The following is a 27,946-nucleotide window of genomic DNA, read 5'->3' as shown; positions in this document are numbered from 1 at the left end:
ATAAGAGAGGGGGACCTTCAGCCAGTCAATTCCAGCTTATAGACATTAGTGGTGCATTTTGTTTTGAGAGTGGGAGAGTCCCATCTTGGGAAAGTCAGTTGAGTATTCAGGCTGGGGATTTAAGGCCTTTGATGAGAATGGCGTGTTTGGTCTAAATCTCAACGTGACGGGTTTCTGTCATGAACAGACTACAGTTGGTACATTAATGGCCAGACTTATGCTCTGCTGGTTTTGTCTGACCTGTTATTTTTTTAAGGAAAAAAATTCTTCAGAGGCACTCAGAGATGAGAGAGAAATGTGTACACTGTACATGCAAATTCCATAAATATTTTCCTCATTCACCAGTCGTATAGAATTAGGCATGCCTAGAAGCCTGAGCAGCTGAAGGGCACCATGAAGCCGGAAAAAGAGACCACCCCTAGCATCTGAGAATTAAATGCAGAGTTTTAGCATTTTAAGTCTGGAGGAATTTTAAGAAGTGGCCCCAACATTCTCCTGCAGGTATCCTACTGCGCTGCTCAGAGATGCAAAACCGGGAATGCAATGGAGTCTCCTCACTTTCCGAACTAAGCAGTGATAGTTCAGACAACTTCAATGGATTTTAAAAATTTATTGCTTTACAGCTATAACAGAATTGATAGAATAAAAAAAACCAGAACATATACAAAGATTTCTTGTGCTTCTCGGACCAGGTCCTTCCTGCATCTCTTCCGCTCTTACTTAGCTCCTCTGTGCCGGATCTTAATGGTCTGTCTACCGCTTGTATCTATCAGACCAAAGGCTTTCATCCTCCTTCCTTGTTTCCAGCCCACTTGGGGTGTCTTTTCCTAACTCAATCCCCAGGTCTTTGTCTACTCCTCAATGATAGCCTCTCACCCAGTTCCTTGGCTTGTTGTTCCAGCCTCATCTGCAGATCTGGTCTGCCAGTACACCATGTCCTGCCCTTAGATTCATAATTTAGACATTTGTCACATGGTCCTTACCAAAAACCTTGCTTTCATCAGCTTTCTATTTAAAACACTTGGCCAGGCGTGCTTTAAATGTATTGCTTTCTTTGTGCTTATGTTGGAAGTCCCCATCTGCTTTTAGCTATGCTATGCTGTGAGTCTCGTGATTCCATGTTCCCCATAATCATGTACTCTTTTCATTTCTCCTCTAATTAATCATAAAATGATCAATCAGCTATCTACCTATATAAACACGCACATGTTATTTTATTCCTACAAGTCTTACCAATTTCAGTGGGAACAATGTAAGTGTGTGCAGCCCTTCCACTGAGATTATTGGAGAAAGCAACATGATTCTAGCTGTTTCAACTGGAAGAAAAGACTTCAGCATTGAAGTGCTTAACTTTGACTCGCCATCCTGTTGTCAAGAAATGAAATCCCACCCACCTCCATACTGATGAACCCCCCCTTCTGCAAAATCAGGGGCTCAAATTCTGTCCAATAATATGCAGATGACACAACCTTGATGGCAGAAAGTGAGAGAACCTTTTAATTAAAGAACCTTTTAATGAGGGTGAAAGAGGAGAGCGCAAAATATGGTCTGAAGCTCAACATCAAAAAAACCAAGATCATGGCCACTGGTCCCATCACCTCCTGGCAAATAGAAGGGGAAGAAATGGAGGCAGTGAGAGATTTTACTTTCTTGGGCTCCTTGATCACTGCAGATGGTGACAGCAGTCACGAAATTAAAAGACGCCTGCTTCTTGGGAGAAAAGCAATGACAAACTTAGACAGCATCTTAAAAAGCAGAGACATCACCTTGCCGACAAAGGTCCGTATAGTTAAAGCTATGGTTTTCCCAGTAGTGATGTATGGAAGTGAGAGCTGGACCATAAAGAAGGCTGATCGCCGAAGAATTGATGCTTTTGAATTATGGTGCTGGAGGAGACTCTTGAGAGTCCCATGGACTGCAAGAAGATCAAACCTATCCATTCTTAAGGAAATCAGCCCTGAGTGCTCCCTGGAAGGACAGATCGTGAAGCTGAGGCTCCAATACTTTGGCCACCTCATGAGAAGAGAAGAATCCTTGGAAAAGACCCTGATGTTGGGAAAGATTGAGGGCACTAGGAGAAGGGGACGACAGAGGACGAGATGGTTGGACAGTGTTCTCAAAGCTACAAACATGAGTTTGACCAAACTGCGGGAGGCAGTGCAAGACAGGAGTGCCTGGTGTGCTATGGTCCATGGGGTCACGAACAGTCGGACACGACTAAACGACTAAACAACAAACAATGTCTACAAAGTGTGACATTTATTTTCAATTCAGCCTCTTGCAGTGTAACACATTGCTGTAATTTAGGTAACTGCTCAACAAGTTTCCTTAAATCAACACATACATGGTGCCCTTCAAATGTTGTTGTACTACAACTCCCATCAGCCCCAGGAATCATGGTCAATGGTCAGGGATGATGAGAGTTGTGGTCATGCAATTTTGGGTGGGTTCCACATGACCTATCCCAGGTGTACATTTACCAGGTGGGTAAATAGAGTTTTTATAGCATGTGCGATGATGCTACGAATGGTCTCAGACTACTTTCATCATTCTTAAAAACAAAATTTTCTCTAGCATGCACCTATTTTTTGTGGTGATAATTCTGTTAAAGAGCTATCAGTGGTATGCAAGCTGACACACACACACTCTCCTTCTCCCTCTCTCATCTATTTACCTATCTATCTGGCATGAATGGTGCTTAGAAATCGGCATCTATTGGATCAAGATTGTCCCTGTCAATTATAAAGTTGTGTGTCAACTTAGAAAGCTGACATGATTGATAGGTTCAAGAGTTTTATCACAAACAAATGGTGATCACAGAAGGCTAATACACACTTTATTTCTCTCAAGTTTTTGTAGATTCAAGGGCTAACTTTTCTAGGGTACAGTTTCTTCCAAATCCCTTACTGTCTTTATTACTCTTTTTAAAATTCTGTCATGTTTGACACTTCCTAGCTGGATTAGACAAAAAACAAACAAAGCCCACCCTCTGTTCGTCTACCAGGTGTTCCAGACCACAAAGCACTACACCAGTGTGGTGTAGTGGTTAAGAGCGGTAGACTCGTAATCTGGGGAACCGGGTTCGCGTCTCCGCTCCTCCACATGCAGCAGCTGGGTGACCTTGGGCTAGTCACACTTCTTTGAAGTCTCTCAGCCCCACTCACCTCACAGAGTGTTTGTTGTGGGGGAGGAGGGGAAAGGAGATGGTTAGCCGCTTTGAGACTCCTTCGGGTAGTGATAAAGCGGGATATCAAATCCAAACTACTCCTCCTCCTCCTCCTCCTCCTCCTCCTCCTCCTCCTCCTCCTCCTCCTCCTCCTCTTCTTCTTCTTCTTCTTCTTCTTCTTCTTCTTCTTCTTCTTCTTCTTCTTCTTCTTCTTCTTCTTCTTCTTCTTCTTCTTCTTCTTCTTCTTCTTCTTCCTGGACTTGCTTCTAAGACAGTCCCTGTCACCTAGTCAGCCACTGCAAAAAAAAAACAATCGCAAAAAAACCCCTACGCTCCTTAGAAGGGCACAGTCAGCTCCTCAAGGTGGGTGTGGCAAATGACAGGGCTAGTTTGGCCAGCCTACGACTCATAAGGCGGAGGAAGGCCTTTGTAACTGGCTGAAGCAAGAGTCCTCCTTAAGCCCACAACTTCCGAGTGCTCTGTCCAGGGTTCTGATAGACTTTGCCATGCCCTTAATGTGACTCTGTTACTCTGCCATCCCACTAAGAGTTGCCACAAGCATAGCCTGCTTACCTGAGAGCACAAAGGGACCTTGTGGTGGGGCAGCACAAATTCCTTTGAACCACTTGGTGACTTTAGACTATTCCACTGGCTGACTGTGCTTATTGATAAAGTGGACTATTGCTCTTGCCTGCAGCTGTTTCCGGTTGTGGCAGCGAATAGGTCAAGACTTCAGAAGGCAGACCATATACGTGAGTCTTAAAGGCTTGCCAGTATGCTTTCTACATTAGGTCTATAATGACTAGCAAAGGTCATGAGGGCAAGGCAGGAAGGTGGGATTACCCTTTACCTCCCAAATCCCCCTTGCCTGCTTCACATACTCAACTCTCTTTGGCAAGCCTTGGTGCAACATTGAATTCCTTCCTCGGTTTACTTATGAATAGTATGTTACTTGCAAATATTCATTTCCTTCCTTCCTTCCTTCCTTCCTTCCTTCCTTCCTTCCTTCCTTCCTTCCTTCCTTCCTTCCTTCCTTCCTTCCTTCCTTCGGAGAGCACTCTGGCATCTGACTGCACCTTAGAGTCTGTTCCTTAGGGCTTGGTGGGCACTCAGCATCTCTTAAACTGTTAGGCAAATAGCACAGTGGCAGAGATGCCACTTTGCATGCAGAAGGTCTCAGGTTCAGAATCTTCAGATATGGCTGGAGGATGAAACCCTGGGGAGCCGTTGCCAGTCAGAGTAGACAATACTGAGCTAGATGGACCAAGAAAGTGTTAAGGCAGCTTCCCATGGCTTTGATTCTCATAATCCTTGATAGGGGTTGGAATCCAGCACCACCAGAATGACATGGTATTGGCTACCACACTAATATATTCTACTTTTTGCCTCTTCCCACACTCCATTAAGACTGATACCAGTGCAGACGCTCTGCCTTGGATTACCAAGCCGTTTCTGTCTCTTCTTCTGGTCACCCATTGTTTAATACCCAACCTGATGGAGAACCTAAAAGTTTGCTCTCTATTTGGTGACATTTTGGTTTGCCTAATAAATGGGTTGTCCTATTATGGATTTTGGATTTTTCATATAGGCTCCCCCACACCTGCAAGTAAAAAAGATTGCATTATATCGAAAGGCCTCCTCGTGTTTTCTTTTCTATGTCAATATATTCTCTTGATATACAGCAAATGTGTGCGCCACACGTTTGACGGTAGTGCGTGCCTATTTTGCTGCGATGACATGAGTTTGGAAGCACAGCTGTCCTTAACGACAAAAGGATTACAACAGAGTCATAAGGCAGCCTTTTTCTGACCAGATGCAGTTCCAAGTAGTAGATAAATTATTATCATTACTTGATAGTTTTACTGAAAGGCCTTATAGAATGCCAGGTCCCTGGGCACCAAGGCTCCCAGAAATTTGATGTTTTTGGCTATGAAAGCAAGCATTTTATGCAGGCCTGTGCAAAGCCCTTGTTCTGGCTTTCAAAAACTCTGTATCTGGTGTTTATGAACATGAACTATTTTCCGCAGTGCTGACTATTTGTATTTGTCTATCATGCAAAAGAGTCCAAGATTTACAGAGAAAAATCTGCCTTGCATATGGATTAGTTTATGTTCCTGTGGTCCTATTGTGTTGTCTCATCCATCTATTGTCTCATCCACCTATTTAGGTATTTGGATGGATGGCCAGGTCCCAATGATGTGTAAGGTACAGCTGCATTCTTTCCGAGCCTGAGATTGCATTCGAAAGCCCTCAGTAATCTGGATAGTTTGGCTCAAGATGGTGATGATGGAGTAAACAAGGAGAATAGTTGTTTTCCTAATGTCTGTACATTCCAGCGTTGAACAAGGAAAAAGAAAGGAGGTGTGGAGGAGGGTTGCACGTCAGGAGGATTGTCAGGCGTTAACACAGTGGAACATTCACACAAGGACATAAGGATGTGAGAGAAGGATGCAGAACCTGTAGCCTTCTGGATGTCATTGGACAGCACCTCCCATTACCCCTGACCCTTGGCTATACTGACGGAGGCCGATGGGAGTTGGGGTCTAGCAACATCTGTAGGGCCACACCTTCCCCATTCCCATCTTGCTGGATCAGGCCACCAGTCCAGCATTCTGTTTCCACTTACCAACCACTGCCAGCCGGATTCAGAGACCTGGCAGGCCAACTTAGGCCTGCAGCCCAGAGACCCTGCGATTTTTCTCAAATGTGGGACTACACAATTTGTGGTAGTTGGTGGCTCCAATATGGCAACATTCATTGTTTATGGTTTTGTATGTATTTGTAGAAAAGGAAAGAATGCATACTATTTGTATATACTTGAGTTTCTCTACAAACCCTCCAACATTTCTCTGTTGAAAATACGGACGTTATTATTATTGTTATTGCTGTTATTGTTATATCTCACCCATCTGACTGGATTGCCCCAGCCACTCTGGGTGGCTTCCAACATATATAAAAACATAATGAAACATTAAACATTAAAAGAAACTTCCCTATACAGGGCTGCCTTCAGATGTCTTCTAAAGGTTCTTTAGTTACTAATCTCCTTGGCTGGGGGGGTGGGGGGTGGGTTGCTGCATAACTCCATACCCCCAACAGGTCTCTGATTAAAATAGGGATATCCTACCATACCCTTCAACATTACTCTGATGAAAATAGGGGTCGGAGGCACCTTCCTTTACTGGCTAGGTAAAGGTAAAGGGACCCCTGGCGGTTAACGGATTGAGGTTGAATCCTGACAAGGCAGAAGTACTGTTTGTGGGGGACAGGAGGCAGGCAGGTGTGGAGGGCTCCCTGGTCCTGAATGGTGTAACTGTGCCACTGAAGGACCAGATGCGCAGCCTGGAAGTCATCTTGGACTCACAGCTGTCCATGGAGGCGCAGGTTAATTCTGTGTCCAGGGCAGCTGTCTATCAGCTCCATCTGGCATGCAGGCTGAGACCCTACCTGCCGGCGGACTCCCTCGCCAGAGTGGTGCATGCTCTGGTTATCTCCCGCTTGGATTACTGCAATGCGCTCTACATGGGACTACCTTTGAAGGTGACCCAGAAACTGCAACTAATCCAGAATGCGGCAGCTAGACTGGTGACTGGGAGCGGCCGCCGGGACCACATAATACTGGTCCTGAGAGATCTACACTGGCTCCCAGTACGTTTCCGAGCACAATTCAAAGTGTTGGTGTTGACCTTTAAAGCCCTAAACGGCTTCGGTCCTGTATACCTGAAGGAGTGTCTCCACCTCTACCGTTCAGCCCGGACACTGAGATCCAGCGGCGAGGGCCTTCTGGCGGTCCCTCACTATGAGAAGCCAAGTTACAGGGAACCAGGCAGAGGGCCTTCTTGGTAGTGGCACCCACCCTTTGGAATGCCCTCTCAGCAGAGGTCAAAGAGAACAACAATTACCAGACCTTTAGAAGGCATCTCAAGGCAGCCCTGTTTAGGGACGCTTTTAATGTTTGATGGATTTCTGTATTTTAGTATTTTGTTGGAAGCCGCCCAGAGTGGCTGGGGGAACCCGGCCAGATGAGCGGGGTATAAATAATAAATTATTATTATTATTAATATTATTCTTAGGTCTAGTCGTGACCGACTCTGGGGTTGCGGTGCTCATCTCGTGTTATTGGCCGAGGGAGCCGGCGTACAGCTTCCAGGTCATGTGGCCAGCATGACAAAGCTGCTTCTGGTGAAACCAGAGCAGCACACGGAAACGCCGTTTACCTTCCCTCTTGGAGCGGTCCCTATTTATCTACTTGCACTTTGACGGGCTTTTGAACTGCTAGGTTGGCAGGAGCTGGGACCGAGCAATGGGAGCTCACCCCGTCGCAGGGATTCGAACCGCTGACCTTCTGATCGGCAAGCCCTAGGCTCTGTGGTTTAACCCACACCACCACCTGTGTCCCTTTACTGGTTAAACAGGTCCAACGCTCGGAGAAGCCCAAGAAACCATAGTGGCTACGGAGGAAGTACTTTAGAGGGATACATGTTTAAATGTGGGTGTAAAACTGCAAGGTTACAGAATGCAGCTGACAGTGAAAAAGAAAGATAAGGAAGTGATCTGGGTAAGTAATATAAATATGGTGTGAGATTAAATTCATACATCTTTCCCACCTCCCACCAAACAAGTTCATAAAGAATAACAGGTCACGGGAGGGAGAAGATTCCCCCAAAGGCTGATTTACTGACAATAACGAGAGGCATCACTAAAAGCTACTTTAATTTGGAGTATGGCAGAAACCGATAAAGCTGCAGACTTTAATGTGGGAGTGGAGGAGAGGCTGGAAATATTAAATAACTGATTAAGAATACGCTTGCGGATGAAGTAGACATAATATGGCTGTATTTCGGGGACAATTACCCATACTTTACTAAGATTACCCTGCAAATTCAGAAAGAGTGGTAAGTTCATTGCCTCCATGAATACAGCTGTTTTGGGATACTGAATATAAACCTATGCGTGACTGGATAAAATTTATGTATGAGAAAAATTTATGTATGAGGAAAAAATAACAACATATTATTCTGTCTGTGGGAGACCAGTTTGTAATATTTAGTATTGTTTCCTTCTTTTTACTCTGTGTTATGTGCCCAGTACTGGTACTATAATTAAACAGGGGGGGGGGAGGGGGTAGAGAAATATATGATATCCTATGTCTCATCACACCCTTTGAGAACCACTGGGAGAGAGGAACATGGAGCCCGGAAAATAATGTGTGGGCCTTAAGACATCTAATTTCCTTGCTGTAACCCAGATGCCTCAGATCAAATGTCTAGGAAGGGGTTAGGGACCATTGGGTCATATAACTCCATACCCTCCAACATCCCGCTGATCAAAATTGGGATACTTTGCTTTTAGTCTTGCCTTGTCACTAGTCCATGGGTAGGCAACCTAAGGCCGTGGGCCAGATCCGGCCCGATCGCCTTCTAAATCCGGCCTGCGGGCGGTCCGGGAATCAGCGTGTTTTTACATGAGTAGAATGTGTCCTTTTATTTAAAATGCATCTCTGGGTTTTTTGTGGGGCATAGGAATTTGTTCATCCCCCACGCCAAGGTCTGAGGGACAGTGGACTGGCCCCCTGCTGAAAAGGTTTGCTGACCCCTGCACTAGTCTTTTGATCCTGCACTCAGGCACAGGCCTACTGACTTGCACCAGAGCACGAGAAAATAAATAAATAAAAGAATATATTTTGGTCTGGAACTCTGGCATGAGCCTGCTGACTCACACAAGACTGTGAGAAAAAAAAACTGGGATCCAATCAGAAGCCGGTATGGCTTCTGTAATTCAGGGATTCTGTAATTCTGTAATTCAGTCCTGCTCAAACCGGAACTGTTGAATGGTATGCAACTCCCCTCGGCCTTGACTCTTGACCATATTGACTGAGGTTGACAGGAACCCCAAGATTTCTCAGGCTATTGTTGTAACAACTTGCATAAAATGTTTTCACGAACTGCAGTGCTCAAAACCAGTAGTGGCTGGTGCACACTGGAATGGGTGTGGTGGAAGGCAAGGAGACCAACAGCAGGTGGCAGCAGAGCCAATGATAGGCAAAGCCAGCTGATTATCGTTTTGTCCCTATTGTTCTCCCTGTTGAGTTGTACAAGGCCAACAAATGTGAAGCAGAGGAGGAGGGAGCTGACAGCTATTGCCACTCTCTGGACAGTATGAGGATAGGTAAAGGTAAAAGTAAAGGACCCCTGGACGGTTAAGTCCAGTCAAAGGCGACTATGAGGTTGCAGTGCTCATCTCGCTTTCAGGCCCAGGGAGCTGGCGTTTGTCCACAGACAGCTTTCCAGATCTTGTGGCCAGCATGACTAAACCACTTCTGGGACAACGGGACACCATGACAGAAGCCAGAGCGCATGAAAATGCCGTTTACCTTCCAGCGCAGCGGTACCTATTTATCTACTTGCACTGGCGTGCTTTCGAACTGCTAGGTTGGCAGGAGCTGGGACAGAGCAATGGGATTTGTACCGCTGACCTTCTGATCGGCAAGCCCAAGAGGTTCAGTGATTTAGACCAGTGGTCCTCAACCCCCGGGCCACGAACCGGTACCGGTCCATGGATCAATTGGTACCGGGCCACCCAAGGAACATTAAATACAATTAAATTAAAATGATTAAATCAAAACAATCTAAATAAAATATAAGCAATCAACGTCCCCCTCTCAGCGGGCCGCAATAAAATTATCAAACGTTGACTGGTCCGCGGCGATAAAAAGGTTGGGGAGCACTGATTTAGACCACAGCACAACCTGTGTCCCAGTATGAGGATAGGCTGTGGTTGATGGGGCAGCACCCAGCTCGCCTTCATGGGCCAGCCTCCATTGATTCAAACCAACTTCAGTGCCTGGCCAAATACCGGTATACACAATTTAGAGTATCGTTGTTCCTGCTGCAACACAGCAGACATACAGTCATACCTCATGTTACGTCCGCTGCATGTTACATTCTTTCGGGTTGCGCTCCGCGGCGAACCCGGAAGTACCGGAATGGGTTACTTACCGGTTCAGTGCGTGCGCATGCACATGCGCAGAAGCGCTAAATCGCGCTTTGCGCATGTGCAGAAGCACCAAACCACAACCTGTGCGTGTGCAGATGCTGGTTACGAATGCTGTGGGTTGCGAACGTGCATCCCGCATGGATCACGTTCGCAACCTGAGCATCCACTGTACTGGGCTATTGGCTGCAGATCCTGACTCTCAAATCCAGCCAGATGGGCGGGGTACAAATAATAAATTACTACTACTACTACTACTACTACTACTATGAAAGTTTTCCTGGTGTTCCATTTCTCCACTCCTGGCAGCATCATAGAAATGAAACCTTTGGTCAGATTTCTAAATTACCACCCATAAAAAGCGCAAATTCGACCTTGTACTTAATTATCTGCCCCTTTCTCTCCCCCCAAGCAAATTGGAATTTTGGATACTGGCTGTCACTGTGGAAAATGAATGAAGCAAGTGCAGAAGTGAGGAAAGAGGAGTAAGGTATTGACCAGAGTGAAATGTGAAAGGAAGGAAATGTTAGCAGGCTGGTGTGTGAACTTGTGGCTCTGTGTGTACAGAATAGTTCAAAGTGGGAGAGAGAGAAAGAAAAAGCGGGGGCAGGGAAGGAGGAGAGCTAAAGGTTAGGGTTACTGTGTGGTTCATTTCTACATCTATTGTACAGAAACTCCCTGGCAAAGAACATTGACACCTTTGTATCCTCTTCCCACTCATCTGCCAAAGTTTTCTTATCAGATTTATTCTGAGTGAGTGGATTCTTTGCTGGAGGACTGAAAATCTCCAAATGTTGTTATCATTCTTAACACTTCTAAGATACTTGGCTGGTTTTGTGCTGAGTTCATAAAAAAAAAGTTGGTGTCCCCCACCCCACCCCAACTTGCCCACTGCATGCTATAACTGCAAAATTCGGTAAGGTCCAGAGCTTTCTTCAACGAACCACATAGTGATTTTTTATTACTGCCCTCTTCCCAGTCATTAAACTGGTAGTTCACAGACATCGTCTGGTCTCTGCAGCAATTTTTTTTTCCTGCCCACTGCCCCTAGTTTCTGACAATTTTTTTATCAAGTGTGGTAAAAGGTTTGCCCACAATTCTTATTTGTAAGGAAACTAACTTTTTTTTGTGAAAAAGTTGTAAGATGTAGAGATATTCCATTGTCAGTGGTACATTTCGGGAAACCAGGTCCTGAATCAGATGATTATTTTGTCTGCTCTAGAAGGGCTCTTCCCATATATTCTTGGGTATCAAATAGTTAGACCTCTGAGCCTTCCCACCCTGCTCACTGCCTCATCGCCATGAGTTAGTGAGGGTGGTCACCTTCTGCTCCCTGAAAAGAACACAGAGCTGAAAGAGGAAATGGGAAGAGCAGCAGCAGAGGGAAATGTCCGTTTTAGGGTAGCCACCCTATGATATACTTTAGCAGGTGGCACCATGAGTAGTATTTCCCCAGGTGCTCTAAGTTATTTTACAGGTCTATACTGGGTGGGGATAATTCCATCAGAAAGAGAAATGGGAGCAGAAATTGTGACAATTCTCAGATTTATCTGAGTTTGGGAATGGAAATACGGGTGGTATAACTGGGTTTTTAGTCTTCAAAAACCCATAGGCAAATCGTTATGTTGTTCCTGACATTTCCTTTCCATCGAAACGCATCAAAATCAACTATATGTTAGCTTTTGCCACAGCAGATAGTGAGACAGACAATGCAGGTTATAGCAAAAGCTGAACTGCAGCCAAATGGAAACAGCTCTGATTGTGACAAACATGGGATAGGATGGAAATCTCTGTTTACATCCCTAACATAGAGGCAGGTAGTCTTGGAAATATATTGTTCTGAGTTGTCCAGAATTTTATATGTTGACAACATGACCTTGAACATCTCCCCCTCCATTTGAAATCTCTCTTAAAGATGGCTCTGTTAATTGAATTATATCTTCCCCTTCACAAACCTTCACACCCCTTCTATTTTTCAGGAGAATGAAGCCAATAACCCCCCCCCCCCGTTTCCATTTTTGTCTTTGACTCTACCACAGTGTTCGAGACAGGGGATGTATATTTTCTTCCCCACTCTATATTTTTCTGCGGTTTGTGTTGTCATGTGATATACACATTATGACACATTATTTACTTCAGTATGCATGGGAACTGGGTGTAGCTTCTGTGCTCCAAGAATTTCAGAAATAAATCATTCACATCTTTAAAACGTTTAGGTTCCCTTAATTTTTTGGGGGGTGGGGTGGGGTGGGGTGGGAGGGAAGAGGAAGGGGGTTGTTCTCCTCCATCAAGAGCCTATATAAGGCATGAAGCATGATACATTAAAACATTGAGCATGATTAAAATAAGATGTTCCCTGCCCCCAACAAACCTCGCACTAAGTTGCTCTTTGATTAATAGGCAAGTGGGAAAAGTCATAAGTAATGGAGAACAGAGTGGAAAAGCAAATTGGAGCTTGGAGAACTGACTGTGGCTGCAAAATAGTTGCTCCTGTGAATAAGGAGGGAGCCTTAGCTCAGAGGTGGAACACATGTTGTCAGAGGGTCGTCGTGGCTACTCTAGAGTAACTCCGCTTGAGTCCAGTTTGTCTTTAAAGACTTTTATTGTGCAAAGTATTTACAGTGCAGAGACAGCTTAAAACATGAATCAGAATCCGGCAATGGCGTACGTCTGTTTCTACACCAGCAAAGTAGTCGGAGCACCCCGAAACACCTCCCCCTTGACCTGCGTCGCGGTGCTCTCCTTAACTCTTGCGCCGGAAGGAGCAATGCCCTCTCAGCCTCCTCCCTGTCAAGGCGGTGGAAGGGCTCTCCAGCATCCTTGAGCCCTTGCCTACATCTCTCCTCCCCTGAGCCTTCCCATCGTTCCGCACGCTGGCTTCTCTCTCCCTCCGAGTCTTTCCCCTCCCCCCTGGCTGCTTCAGACCCACTGCTGCTCCCTGTGCTTGGCGAGGTGGACATCAGGATGATGGGGGCTGGCTCCCTGTAGGGAGTCACCCTTACACATGCTTAGTCTGCAGAAGGTCCTGTGTTCAGTCCTCTATATCGCTGGGAAGCATTCCGGCCTGAGGCCTTGAGGCGCTGCTACCAGTTAACATAGCAAATAATATGGAGCTATATGGACCGATGGTCTTATTTCGGATATGGCAGGAGCGGGAACTGAGACTGCAGAACATAAATGAGAGAAAAGGGATAAGGGCCTGAGCAAAGGACATTGGGAAAGGGAGTGTGCATTAGCGTGCACAGCCAACGAAGCAGAATAAAGTTGCAGGGGGGCGCTGTGTGGGGCTGTCTATTGATCTTGTTTTTTGACTTTGACTGCTGCCTTTCCCCTTTCTGCCGCGCTGCCGGGAGCATGTAGGATTGTGACTATATTATGCTGGGGGTTAGCCCCAGCGTAGCAGCTGCCACTGCATTAGGACCATGGGATTGATCTGCCCGACAGATGGAAACACCAGCTATAGCGAAAGGATTAGCAGGAAAGGCATGATAATTGACATCCTCGCTGCCAACCTCCCAACTGAAAGGCTGCCCAACCTGATAGGGTTGTATGTGAAATGTATGTGGTGGACTCAGGCCAGTAGCCACAGCTGGCACTAATTGGCACTGCGGTCGGCGGCCTCCGCAGAGAGGCCAAGATGGGGATTAGATGAGCCTCTCATCCATACAGGTGGTCTTTATAGTTACAGAAGAGATACTTGGCAAGGCTAGGAATGTGAGGAAGCCTGCAGTATGGCACACATCATCTGCCGGAGGATATCTCCACAGCTGTTGACCTGTTATTCTTTTCAGACCCCGAGTCTGCATGTGCGAGGGCGACAGCTCTTCTCAAATTTGCGGTCTGCTGCAGAGCAACCATGGGAATCAGGGATTTCCTGGGCTCAGGAATAAATAAACTAGCAAGGCACGTACAAGCAAAACCGCCGACTGACTCAAAACATGCTCATTTGCATTTGGCGGCGTGTTTCCTCGATACAGGCAATTGCAGTCAAATTTCCACACTCTTGGGGACTTTGCGCTTTCCTGCATCAGCGGGCGTGGCATGGTTGCTCTGGGGTGAAAAGGGGGAAGGTCCAATTGCTCGAGTGGCCACTTGAATGAAAAAGGTTCTGAGTGATCAATATATTTAGCATCCCCTAGCCTGCCTTGGAATGGCAGTTGCTGGGAATCTCAAGTAGGGTGTGATTATAGGATCAGGTCTTGCTTGTGGGCTTCCCAGGGTCATGTGATTGGCCACTGTGGGAACAGGATGCTGGACTACCTGGGTCATTGGTCGGATCCAGAAGGGCTCTTCTTGTGCTGTGTTGAAATTATTATTTTAACAGGGATGGGGTTTTAACCTGGGTGGGTGCTGTTTTATCTGGGGGGTGGGCGGGTTGCTTTAAATTGTTGTTAAATGTTCTATGTTAATTTGGATTTTTGTATTTGTATTCGTGAGCTGGAGTATTTTTAGGGGCTTTTGCTGGGGAGTGAATTGTTTATTAGTGTATGCATTACAGTCATACCTCGGTTTAAGTACGCCTCGGTTTGAGTATTCTTAGTTTAAGTACTCCGCGGACCCGTCTGGAACGGATTAATCCACTTTCCATTACTTTCAATGGGAAAGTTCGCTTCAGGTTAAGTACAGACTTCCGGAACCAATTGTGTTTGTAAACCGAGGTACCACTGTAGTATTGTTAATTGTTTTGACTGTTTTTTATTCTGTTTTTTATTATTTTATTATATATTTTGTGCTTTGTATGTGGTAACTTTGTTTTTTAAATTTATTTATTTGGTTTTTCAGATTAAAGTTTTACACTCACATCTCCTACATAAAACATAAAAACAAGATTGCAAAGAATCTCCTGGACTTCCCTCCTCCCCTTTGTGGGTCCCATTGTTAGTCATTCCCTCCTGCATCTTTTACATCTCCATTATGTCCAAAATTCACCATTAAACTACAAGTGTTATTCCCATCCTACTAACAATTTTAGCTGTTTACAATGCTTTTTAAGATAAATTATGATGCTATAAAGTTATATGGTAACTTTGTGTTGTAAACCACCCTGAGACCTATGGGTATAGGGCAGTATACAAATTTCTACAACAACAACAACAACAACAACAACAACAACAACAACAACAACAACAACGGCTAACAGATTGAGGTTGAATTCTGACAAGACAGAAGTACTGCTTGTGAGGGACAGGAGGCGGGCAGGTTTGGAGGACTCCCTGGTCCTGAATGGGATAACTGTGCCTCTGAAGGACCAGGTGCACAGCCTGGGAGTCATTCTGGACTCACAGCTGTCCATGGAGGTGCAGGTCAATTCTGTGTCCAGGGCAGCTGTCTATCAGCTCCATCTGGTACGCAGGCTGAGTCCCCACCTGCCTGCACACTGTCTCGCCAGAGTGGTGCATGCTCTAGTTATCTCCCGCTTGGACTACTGCAATGCGCTCTACGTGGGGCTACCTTCGAAAGTGACCCAGAAACTGCAACTAATCCAGAATGTGGCAGCTAGACTGGTGACTGGGAGCGGCCACCAAGACTACATAACACCGGTCTTGAAAGATCTACATTGGCTCCCAGTATGTTTCCGAGCACAATTCAAAGTGTTGGTGTTGACGTTTAGGGCTTTAAACGGCCTCGGTCCTGTATACCTGAGGGAGCGTCTCCACCCCCATCGTTCTGCCCGGCATAGCTGCCAAGTTATCCCTTTTTTTAAGGGATTTTCCCTTATGCTGAATAGGCTTCCTCGCGAGAAAAGGGAAAACTTGGCAGCTATGCTGCCCGGACACTGAGGTCCAGCACCAAGGGCCTTCTGGCAGTTCTCTCATTGCGAGAAGCCAGGTTGCAGGGAACCAGGCAGAGGGCCTTCTCGGTAGTGGCGCCCGCCCTGTGGAACACCCTCCCATCAGATGTCAAAGAGAAAAACAGCTACCAGATTTTTAGAAGACATCTGAAGGTAGCCCTGTTTAGGGAGGCTTTTAATGTTTAATAGATTATTGTATTTAATTTTTCTGTTGGAAGCCGCCCAGAGTGGCTGGGGAAACCTAGCCAGATGGGCGGGGTATAAATAATAAATTATTATTATTATTATTATTATTATTATTATTACTACTACTACTACAACAGTTTGGTATGCACGGCATATTGTATGAATAGCAAAGAAGAAGCTGGCAGAACCAAATCTCCCCTGCTTTCAAAGCAAATTGTGCCATTTTGTCCAATATTTGAAAGGGGTGGGCAGTGTCCCTTCTATTGTGTTTTTTTAGCAAGTTACTTGCCATTATTTCCTTTGAAATTATGACCCCTTTTATTTACCAAACAGCGTACACAGAGTGGAGAGTAAAACATCCCCTTGTTTTCTAAAGGCCCAGAGAGTGTTGAAAGCCGGGCTTTAATTAGCAATTTCATTAGTTCACCCCAGTCACTCATCCTTGGTGTCTACCTGATAGCACTCTAGCCCAGGCACTTTGGGACACTGGAGAAAGGCTGTCTTGTTGGCGTGTCAGTTGAGAGGCCTTCTATGGGAGGAGCGGAGGGGCGGTGGGGGTGGGGAGAGGGAAGGGAAAATAGGTCTCAGAAAACGGAGGGCATTAAATGGAACATGATACAAACCCAAAGGAATTATCTCACCAAAGTAACCGAGAATAGGAGTGGATTCCTCTTGTATTTCTCTCTAATCCTCCATGGTATGTCACCCCACTGTAATAATAAAAAAAAGGAAGTCAATGGTTCCTTACAGTGTGAAAATAGGGCTTGGAATGAGCGAAGATCCCTTGCCAAGGAAGTGCTGACTGAGCTGAAACTAAAACGTGCTGCACTCTCTCCAAAGCTCAGGCTGGTTCGGGCCAACGTGGGCATTTTGCCAAAGCATTCATTAAGCACTTCTCCCACCAGCTGCAATGCCCAAGGAACAATGTGCAGCCCTTCTTTCATCTCACCCACTCCAAATTCTTTTGCTGTCTGGGAGGAAAGTGGTGCCTGGCCATTCCCCCACCTCCATACACCCCCCTTCCAACCTCTACTTGTTATTTTGCCCAGTTCTGTTTTGGATCACAGAAGGGATATTGGTGTTAACTGCAAATGCTGGCTCTGTGTGTGTGTGTGTGTGTGTGTGCGCGCACGCACGCACGCACCGTGTTTTTATCCCCCCTAGAGATGTTTGTGCATATCTTTTCACAACAAGCTACCATTTTAGATTTTCAGGAGTTTTTATGGAAGCGAGGCTCTGCAAGCTGCGAAGGCTTGCTATTGGAAATAGATATGCACGGTTGAGTTGAGTTAGGTCAGTTTCCTTCGATCTTTTTTGAGAACACGATTTGATTGATTATATTTCATTCCCATGAATCCCGAAGCAGCATACAAACAATAACATGATAAAACATAACAAAACATCACAAATACAGCATAAATCATGTAGGATAATTAGCAAATCATCAGCGAAACAATTAGAATCTGTAAAACTGTTAACAAATCAACAACTAAAATAATAAACTAAACATCACAATTAAAGCAAAATTCTTATTATATGATTAACAAATCAATACAGCATATATAACCTATAAACCAATATTAACAACATTAACCAAACAGCAACCCCCAAATGAACTGCTAAGCACGTCAAAAGTGCAAGTAGATAAATAGGTACCACTCTGGAGGGAAGGTAAACAGTGTTTCTGTGCACTGCTCTGGTTTCGCCAGAAGCGGCCTAGTCATGCTGGCCACATGGCCCGGGAAAACTGTCTGAGGACAAATGTTGGCTCCCTCAGCCAGTAAAGCGAGATGAGCACTGCAACCCCAGAGTTGTTCACAACTGGACTTAACTTTCAGGGGTCCTTTATCTTTACCTTTAGGGTGGGGCATTGGGGCAAGGCACCACTGGCTGGCCAACACACTATGTACTCCTTCCATGTCTAATTCCCTCTCTTAGATGTATTTATTTTTTTTGTGATGGGACGGTTGCATTTCCAAATGGCTCTGTGTGATGGCTTATGCTGGGACCTACAGACCTACACTTGCAGGGGGCACATGGGCCAGCAATCTGGACCAGGAGGCAACCTTAGGAAAACAAAGTCAAACGTTTTCCAAGAAAGCCAATAACCATGGAGCTGATTCCACATTAACCTGAAGAGAGTCCTTCCACCACAAATGGTCATGTGTGGCACACGGTGCCACAAAAATATTCTAAGACTTTCCAGGAATGAAGGATCTGCAGGCACTCTGAGGCCCAATTTAGAGAGGCTGTAGCTTTGGCAACTCTATCTGTGTATATATATATATTTCTATGTATGTAGCAATAAAATGTGAACAATCACACGACGAGTCCAAAATCAATATAAGATTAATGTAGCCGTTGGAAGCAGCCAGGAAAAGCACAATTTTTTGACAGCACGAGACCGATTAAAGTGTATTTAATAAATATTTGGGTAAGCACTTGGGTTTTATTATATTATGCTGGAGACCTGCAGCCAAACATTTGGCCGGTAAGTTCAAATCAATATGTAAAATTCCACCCTCCCTCTCTTTGGCCTTTATTCTTTCTTGGCTTTCTGGCCTGCAGAGCCCACCATCCAAGCCTGCCTTACTAGCCTGATCCATTTCCAGCGCACACAGCCCTGTTTATGCCATGCGTGAGGCTTCTCCACATGCTCACTTCCTTCTCCCGGGACTCTCATTCAACTCTGCTTCCCTCAAAGTCCTCTTTCTTGCAGGCTTTCTCCTTCTCCTTCCATTTTTCTTTTAAGTGTTGTTTCCGAGATTGCTGTCTGTTCTGCTTCCCACTATGACTGCGCCTTCGCCTCTTGGCCTCCCAGGCTGAGTCCCAGCCCCGTGTCTCCTTGTCTTAATAATCTGCCGCCGCCACCACACGATTCCTCTCCTAGGCTACAATTCTCCATGCATGGCAATTGATGCTTCTGAATACCAGTTGCTAGATGCAATGGTGGTTGTGGGGAGAGGGCTCCATGGAGGCAGAGCATAGCCATTATGGCCATTAGCCTTTGATAGCCTTATTCTCCATGAATATGTCCAATCCTTTTTAAAAAGCCATTCACATTGGTAGCCATCCCTGCCTCCTGTGGAGGTGAGTTACACTACATGGGCTTTGAGTTAAGTTGCCTCAATTGGCTTCTATTTGAGAGACCCTTATAGTCCCCATCCTTATCGATCTAACCTTATATGAAATGATTACATCTTCAAAGCCTGAGTTATGTAATGTAGTTTGATTCTGCAAGAAACACCAGCAAGATGTTGCTCCATGTCTTACTTGTTTTGTGTTCTTTTGCATGCTGGGAATCATAGACAGTTTCACTCTTGTCCAACTCAGCTCCTATTTTTGCACTCTCACCGTGTCCTCTTTTCCTAACTTTTGTCTGAACCCTCTTTCCCAAAGGCCTTTGTTACCTTCTTCCCTTTTACCCTCAGATATACTGACCGATTTATCCTCTTGGCCCAGTTGCCCTTGCATTTGGCTTCAGCTCCTTCTTCCTGAGTTTCCTTCCACCTTCTGAATCTTCTTCCCACTTAATTCCACATCCCTCAGCCTCTCTGCTGTGCAGGCAGCCTTGTACTACATTCAAGACACACAAAGAACATAGGGAAATGATTTGCAGCAAAAACAACGCAGGAGGCAACAGTTATGAGCTACCAGCCACAGCCGGTGCTGTGATTCTCCAGCAGTTTGACTTCACCCCCATTGGCACACTCCATTGACGCTTGAGACTGATGGATGCCAACAGTCTAGTTTTCCTGCTGGAACCTGCACGAACTCTCCTCCCACCATTCCAAATTCACCTTTCACTTTCCTCAAGGAAGTGACACTGTCAACATTCTATTGCTGATTGCTTCCCTTTGAGCACAGAAAATCTGCAGACCCCCTTTGACATCACAACACAAGCAGCTGATGATCCTTCGTCACATGCCAAAGGTGGCGATTAGACAAAAGCTTGTATTTTCTGCTTCATTTGTGTTTGTAGTGCTAACATCCTTCCTTCATTCAGTTGATATTTACATGCATTGTCACTTGCATTTGATATTATAGGTATTCTGTGTTTTCTGCAAACTGTCTGGTCAGCTAGAAGAAACCTGCCACCTCTCCTCACCAAAAAGAAGGCAATTCTAAGTATGTGAGTATGCACCCCCCTTTCTATCTTAAGATGTATCCATAATTGTGCAGCTGACAAAAAAGAGGCTCCATTGGGGATGCAATGACTACCTGGTGCCAAGAATATATTTTATGCTTGCTTAAGCACTTCTGATGAGTTGATAGCTGAAATGTTTATGCTTTTATTTCACATAGATAGCAGAGTTTAAAAGTCTGTTTCTAAACAACAGATAATCTGAGTGGGACATTTCGTTTACGATGTAATCCTCGTTGTACTCCATGTTTGCCAAGGCCTGATTCCATTTGAACTGAAAATTCTATTTAGGAATTTCCTTTTTTAAAAATAAAATAAAATAAAATAGTACAGAGGTTTGGCAGCTATAAGCATATGCCGTGTTTCTCCGAAAATAAGCCATACCCCGAAAATAAGCCATACCCCGAAAATAAGCCATAGTGATAGGCAGTTTAACCTTGTAGGTTAAACTGTACCATACTTAATAAAAAAATAAGACATCTCCTGAAAATAAGCCACCGTGTTTTTTTTTGAGGAAAAATAAATATAAGACGGTGTCTTATTTTTGGAGAAACACGGTATGTGTGGTTGAATGGAGATACTGCTTGGATATGACTATATCATTCTCATAACTATTTAAAATTTCTTTGTTGTATCTGTGGGTTTTTTAAAAAATTGATTAAAAATCAACATTAAGTTTTCAGACTTGATTGATGGTTCTGTTTTAGAAACTTGACAGGAGCAGTTTGCAGCCACAGATAATATTTTTTTGAGCCTCAGCTGACATGCTACTACATTTTATTATTAAAAGCCCACTTGAATGGGGGCAAAATACAAGACTGCTCTTTGCCCAGGTAAACACTATCCATCTTGATGACCATCTAAGGAACTCTTCAAAGGCATGTGTTAACAGTCCTCCTAGAACTGTAGAAGGAGGACCTGACATTAGCCTAGTCTTCTCAATCAGATGCTATGTTCAGGCAGTCCGATTTCTTCTTAAAGTTGGCGAAGCGCCCAAACATGCATTTCTGCGCCTACACTGTGAAATAGTACAGTCCCAGGAAGACTATACCACATGCCTTTTCAGAATGTCTGACCCTCAGAGGAAGAGCAGGGTTAATAGTGCTACCTGTTTAGGATGGGTGGGGAATCAGTGACCTTCCAGATGTTAAATAAAAAAATTCCTTCAGTAGCACCTTAAAGACCAACTAAGTTTATATTTTGGTATGAGCTTTCGTGTGCATGCACACTTCTTCAGATACACTAGAAACAGAAGTGTCAGACCCTATATATATATACAGAGGGTGGTGGGGGTGGGTGGGAATGGGAGATGGGCTGATGGGAGTGGTAAACCTGTGGATGGCTGTTAATGGCTGCTGATGGCTGCAATTAGTCCTGGGCTGAGGTGCTAAAGAAAGCTTGATCATGCATAATGAGATAAGAATCCGATGTCTCTATTCATCCCAGGTGCTTCCATGGTTTTAAGCTTGGTAATGATTTCCAATTCAGCAACTTCTCTTTCCAGTCTGTTCCTGAAATTTCTCTGTAATAAAACAGCTGCTTTGAGATCTTGTATAGAATGTCCTGGGAGATTGAAGTGTTCTCCTACTGGTTTTTCAGTCTTATGGTTCCTGATGTCAGATTTATGTCCATTTATCCTTTTATTTATGTCCATTTATCCCCATCAGCCCAACTGAAGGCATTTTTTTATTTTGCTTCGACTCAGACCAACACGGCTACCTTCCAGATGTTGTCAGACTAGAACCCCCACCAGCCCTGACCATTGATCACGTTGGCTGGGGCTAATGGGATTTCAACAACATCTGGAAGGCCACAGGTATCCCATCTCTGCAAAGGGGTGTATTCTGAGATACTTGCTTTCTCAAGGTCAGCACTTTTGGGGAAGCCTTTGAAACGGCGCACATGCAATTAGGCATTCAGAAGCCTTGTCGTTGACTGCAAAAACTCAAGCACTTGCCACTAAGCGGTCAATATTTGGCTTAAAGGCTATAAGGTTAAATTGTGAGATAGAATCATAGAATCGGAGGGGACCACGAGGGTCATCTAGTTGAAATATATTTACTGCTTACGTGGAGCCACAACTTGGAAGGCCGTTTAGCTAACAATGCCCATGCTTTTTGGTTCAGGAGTGAATTTTTTTAGAGTTAATTTTCTTTAAAAGTCATTTTATACTGTTAACTGACATGGTTCCCCCCTCCTCAAAGTCAGTGGTTTTTTTGCAATAAAGAAATAATAAGTAAAGGCATGTTGCAAAACCTGCCATAGGAAATGGCATCTGATTGGCCACTGTGAGAACAGGATGCTGGACTAGATGGGCCAGTGTTCTGGTCCTGTTGTTGTTGTTTAGTCCTTTAGTCGTGTCCGACTCTTCGTGACCCCATGGACTAGAGCACACCAGGCACTCCTGTCTTCCACTGCCTCCTGCAGTTTGGTAAGACTCATGTTGGTAGCTTTGAGAACACTGTCCAACCATCTTGTTCTCTGTCATCCCCTTCTCCTTGTGCCCTCCATCTTTCCCAGCATCAGGGTTTTTTCCAGGGAGTCTTCTCTACTCATGAGATGGCCAAAGTATTGGAGCCTCAGCTTCAGGATCTGTCCTTCCAGTGAGCACTCAGGGCTGATTTCCTTCAGAATGGATAGGTTTGATCATCTTGCAGTCGATGGGACTCTCAAGAGTCTCCTCCAGCACCATAATTCAAAAGCATCAATTCTTCGGCCATCAGCCTTCTTTATGGTCCAGCTCTCACTTCCATACAACACTACTGGGAAAACCATAGCTTTAGCTACACTTTGTCGGCAAGGTGATGTCTTTGCTTTTTAAGATGCTGTCTAGGTTTGTCATTGCTTTTCTCCCAAGAAGCAGGCACCTTTAAATTTCGTGACTGCTGTCACCACCTGCAGTGATCATGGAGCCAAAGAAAGTAAAATCTCTCGCTGCCTCCAATTCTTCCCTTCTATTTGCCAGGAGGTGATGGGACCAGTGGCCATGATCTTAGTTTTTTTGATGTCGAGCTTCAGACCATATTTTGCGCTTGGTCCTGTAGACTCTTCTTACGTTTACAATTTCTAGGCTCTGTCTACGGTTAGGAGCACAGCAAGGACTGGAATAGTATAGGCCTTAAGGCTTCCATGCCCCCTCATTATGAAATAGTATAGTTCTATTTCTTAACACCACCCATATCTGATTCTCTTCTGTTATCACCAAAGCTGAGCAAATGAATGATCTGCGACAAGATCACCAAGGCATCCAAGAGACACAAAAAATAGCTTACCTAGGGAGCTAATCTTAAAACAGTTTCCCAAGTCTACCATTGAGATTAATATACTCCTCTTCATTTCCTGGCACAGGATGAGCGGTGCCCTCTCGATCTGTAGTTGTCTTTCTGGTGCTATCACTCATGCGGTTCATTATTAGCAGCCAATTCCATTTCCCCTTTGCCGAAACTTATTCTGATTAGAGCTGATTAAATAAAGTTATACTTCAAATAATGCTCATGAAGTGGTATGGCTTTCCCCTCCCCTAAAGAAAAAGATAATCTGGTTATTGTAGGCAGAGTTTTCCTGTGATGTTAATGGCCTTTGCACCCAGATGTCGAAAGCATGGCTGTTGTTGTACAGATGTAGTAAAACACTTAGAAGTAGGAGATTTTCTGGAAATCTTGATGCTGTGCTTTATCCATACATCTCCCTTCTAATTCCCATCTCACCTAATCCCAATGAGAAGCACCCCCCTCCTCAGGGGTTCAGCTAAAAATACGAACAATTCTCACACATTTTGTACAGTATTATTTGAATTATTATACATATTATACATATAATTTTATACATATTATTACACATATAATGGCCAGCGTGGGATGATGTGAGTCAGGGATGATGTGCGCTGGAGTCTAACAACATCTGGAGGACACTTCTGACATTGAGGCAACACATGAAAAGTGTGTTTTTGATATTTTTTGAATAAACAGTACATTTATTAACATGGAGACAGTGGCAGTTTCCAGCATGGGTCAGGCATAGGAAAGTACTGTCATCTGAAAAGAAGGAAGCAGAGACCTTTAAAAACTCCCAAATCAATTGTGCAGCCCTCAATTCATGGCCTATTCAAGTCACACGATCAGCGAAAACTCAAGTGTTGGGAACTCACGCAAGAGTGCAGCCCTTCTGTGAAAAAGAAACCCAACCACTTCCCCCTGACCCTGAAGGAACAGCCCCAAATGTCAGGTGATTTCACAGCTCCTATGCCTACCGAAACCCCCTTTTCACAAATTCTGGGTTATTCCTGTCATATTTTTTTAAAGCTATAGGTATTGTTCAGGCAGACCATTTACCTTTCTGAAGAGCCAGAGGCCTTCACAACACCACACTGTTCATGTGAATAGATTATCTGTGAATATGTGAGCAGTTGACTTCTTGGCTGCATTGTGGGGGAACCGAGTAAAGCATTAGGTTATTAAGTTGCCTCATATCAGGTTAAACTCTATGTTGATCTAGCCCGGTTTTCTGACTGGAAGTGGCATCTGTGGGTTGTTTCCCCCCCAGCATGCACTGGTTAGGCCCCAAGGTCTACAAGATATGTGGTTCTCCAGATGTTGTTGGACTACCTTCCCCATCTTCTCTGACTATTGACCGCGCTGGCTCAAGCTGATAGGCACTGGAGTCCAATAACACGTGGTGGGACACAGGTTCCCCATCCCTGGTCTACATGTGTAATTGGATAAAGCTCCAGTTGGAAAGGCTACTTCCTGCCTAATTTCTCTGTGAAATGCTTCATTGCTTCAGAATTACAATGTTCTACCTCCACCGTTAGAGGTAGTATGCTGGGGAATGCTGGAAAAAGTGTTCTTGTTCTCAGGTCCTTCTTGCAGGCATCTAGATGGCCATTGTGAGAACAAGATGGTCCACTGGCCTGATCCAGAAGGCTTTTCTTAAGTATTTATGCTCTTATTCCATATTGAGAAAATGCATATACTATAGCTAACATGACTAATTGAAATGAGATCCTCCCCCCAAAAAGTCTCTGTTTATAAGTAACTAGCATCTTATAGGGGAACACTGGATTATTTTCATGCACAATCCATTTGGGAGATCGTCAAAGCTGCACATGCCGGCTATTGAAATAAGAAAATGAGCTGTGTTGCAAGTTTATGGGGAGTCAATTGGCACCTCATTTACAAATATTAAAAATCCATAGAGGCTGGAAAAAAAAAAACCCTTTTGAGAGTGCAAAGCAGCAAAGATGGATCACATAACCGGCCAAATATGTGACACATCTAAACATAAAGATTGAGTCACAGCCAACAGCTACTTCTGGAGCCTCCTGGGGAGTAAGTGCCAAGACAAGAAAATGGAACTTCCTCCATTTTTTGCATCTCAGGTTTACTAAGGTTTGAGATCAGTTATCTTGCAAGCGGTCAGGGGGGTATGATGCGGTGCAAGCCAAGGGAACTAATTCTTCACTCCCCCATCACGCTCTCCCTCATTATCACAAATGAGTAAAAATGTGTCCCGAGCGCCAGGTTTTCAGCTGGGCCTCCTTATCTGCAAGTAAACATTGCTGTGGGTGAAATCGTTGCCCTACAGAAGTCAATGGGAACTTTGCCATAGGCTACAAGTGAAGCCAAGAAGCGATTTCCTGCTGGGATCCTGGCTAGGCAAAAAGCACGGACAGTTTGAATGGATTTTAGCGGCTTGCTATTATTGAAGGATCTCAGCGGCTAAAGGATGTGGGCTTCCATTCCCCACATGCATGAAGTGAAACATCTTTTGAGATACTGAACAGTTCCGAGCGTAGCTTTCCAATGGAGGTATTTGATTCTCCTTCCTCTCAAGTGGGTGTGTTGCGGTAGAGTTAAAAGCCATTAGGGTGGGATGGCGACGTTTCCAACAGGTCATTAACTTGGTTGAAAGCATGGAGCTGACTGGCCTGAAATGCCCCCCTCCTTTCACCATCTTGTTCATAGCCTTTGATGACTGCTCCCTCCCTTTGGGTGATTTTTTAGAGGACTGTTTGCTACTTTAGTCCCTCTCTCTCTCTCTCTCTCCCACACACACACACACACGTGATGGTAGGGGCGGGGAGAAGGAAGCATTTCCCTCATTCTGATTTGGTTTCATGAACATGCTATGTAGCTAATGAGATTAGTCCACGTGATGATGTCCATTGAACTGAATGGGCGAGACCTTATGCACAGTAGCAGTCTGTTGGATTTCCTGTGCCTGCAAGGTATGAATAGATGGGAATGTGTACTTTTAAATAACCTTTTCAACTTAACAGATGCCCTTCCGAAACATAAACGGAAGCATTTTGCCATTCTGCTTTGTGTTCATCATGATGATACTTGACCATGCGGCTCTGATGCATGATGAGGATGAGGTGTGAATCCAAATCAGAGTGCGGGCAATGCTGCCCAGAAGCAGCAGGAAAGGGCAGTCAGATCCCGAGCCATTTGGATGTTCCAGAGGTTGGCCAGGGTTTCGACAGGAGCGCCAGCCATATCAGCCACCTGGAAATCTATTAGATCCATCAGCCTCTGAGGGCAGACCATCCTAATAGATCCCTCACCTCTGCAGAATGGGAAAGGTGTTGAGAGCTGAAATTCCAACAATCTCTGTCAATCCATGCATGTGATATGTAGCAGTATTAAGGCAGTCAATGGGATATTAATTGACCATGTTGAAATAGCAAAATTAACTGGGAAGCACAGAAATCAAGAAGACAAGAACTTTTAAAAAAGAATAGGAAAAGTTTATGATTTACAGCCTTGTTCTCTTTTGAAAGTGAGTCTTCCTCATGCAGATCTGAATCACTGCTGTTCATTTTGTGCATTGTTAAGCTGCCACTTTTATTTTTTTATTTTTTTGCAAAACAAGCAGAGTTCACAACTGCAAGCAAGTGGGTTTCCCTTCAGGGGGAAAAAAAAAACAGCACCACGGATCACCCCTGTGTTCCAATGTGGTTTCCCCCTTCATATTCTGCACTGCTCAAAGCAGCTTCTGATACTTTCTCTTTAGAAATCTTTAAACTTTCTGGCATTGAACTGAATTTATGAGCAATGAGCCACCAAAGGCATTTGAAAGGTCCCTTATCTGAGCCTAAGCCTCCTACATTTTTCTCTTCAGTGCCATAATCCACAAGGAGCATACAACAACTATATCTGTTGCTGCGCTCTATTCATTCTTTTGTTTATCAAAGAAGGGTTTCCATCATTTGCAAGGTAAACTATGAAGAAGAAGAAGGGGGGGGGAACCCACACAAATCTCCCAGCTAATGCTCTGCTGTGCCGTTTTTGAAAGTGATCCGTAATATTTTAGTAAAAAGGACCTTGGCTTTGTATGCTCCAAAGTACTAAGGGTATCCTTACAAGGGCTGGGGAGGGGGAAAAGTAGTAGTTGACAATTCAAAGACATACCTTATCTGAATAGTGTTATTGTAAAGAGAATAGAGTGAGAGACAAAGGATGGGAACCACAGAAAAAGGAATCGGATATCACAGGTCCAGTGCAAGAATGACTAATAGAATGTGGGGCAAAGGACTCAAAGCGTGAGTGACAGCTCAAAGACAAGATGGGATTTCATACCTTTTCCAAACATTGCTTCTGTGCTTCCTTCAAAGAAACTTTCAAATCCCAGCTGGGTTCCTTAATGAACTAACAAAGCACATTCT

Source organism: Zootoca vivipara, chromosome 10 (assembly GCF_965207765.1).
Source record: "Zootoca vivipara chromosome 10, rZooViv2.hap1.1, whole genome shotgun sequence".
Lineage (NCBI taxonomy): Eukaryota > Metazoa > Chordata > Lepidosauria > Squamata > Lacertidae > Zootoca > Zootoca vivipara.
The sequence above is the reverse complement of the archived record's forward strand: the minus strand, read 5'-3'. Positions refer to the sequence as shown.